At 44.0% G+C, this 418-nt stretch overlaps 1 protein-coding gene across 1 annotated transcript in view; it reads left to right on the forward strand.

The window, feature by feature from the left end:
• LOC135815972 (cilia- and flagella-associated protein 57-like) overlaps positions 1-28 on the forward strand; it is a 6,087-nt gene extending 6,059 nt beyond the window's left edge. The window contains exon 7 of the mRNA XM_065329328.1: positions 1-28. This exon is cut by the window's left edge and continues 955 nt beyond it. The gene's annotated coding sequence lies outside the window, so the exon portion shown is untranslated.
• The last annotated feature ends 390 nt before the right edge of the window (positions 29-418 follow it).

A 418-nucleotide genomic window follows, 5' to 3' on the forward strand; every position in this document is an offset into this window, starting at 1 on the left:
TAAAGCTTGAAATGTTTTTGTCACAATACCATTATCAGCGGTACGAGCTGATTCTTCATCAAAGACAAGGCTAGAGCCTCAGTGTACGAACATGCGCATGCGTATGTGTGTGTGTGTGTGTGTGTGTGTGTGTGTGTGTGTGTGTGTGTGTGTGTGTGTGTGTGTGTGTGTGTGTGTGTGTGTGTGTTGGCCAGCTACAAGTATCGTTCGGTTGGTAGGTTCACGTATGCCAGATAGTGTTGGATCTATAACCCACGGGCTCAGTGGCTTGAAGGTGTATTGTTATACCTGCCACCTTTGTTGGTTTCAGGGTTCGCATGCTTTCTTTTAGAAGTATACTTCGAAGTACATACATTGTACCTGTTTTAAAAGTTTTAAAAGCCAATATCAGATTCACTGTGATTCAGCCACCCACACC

The sequence above is a fragment of the Sycon ciliatum genome, chromosome 4 (assembly GCF_964019385.1).
Source record: "Sycon ciliatum chromosome 4, ocSycCili1.1, whole genome shotgun sequence".
Classification (NCBI taxonomy): domain Eukaryota; kingdom Metazoa; phylum Porifera; class Calcarea; order Leucosolenida; family Sycettidae; genus Sycon; species Sycon ciliatum.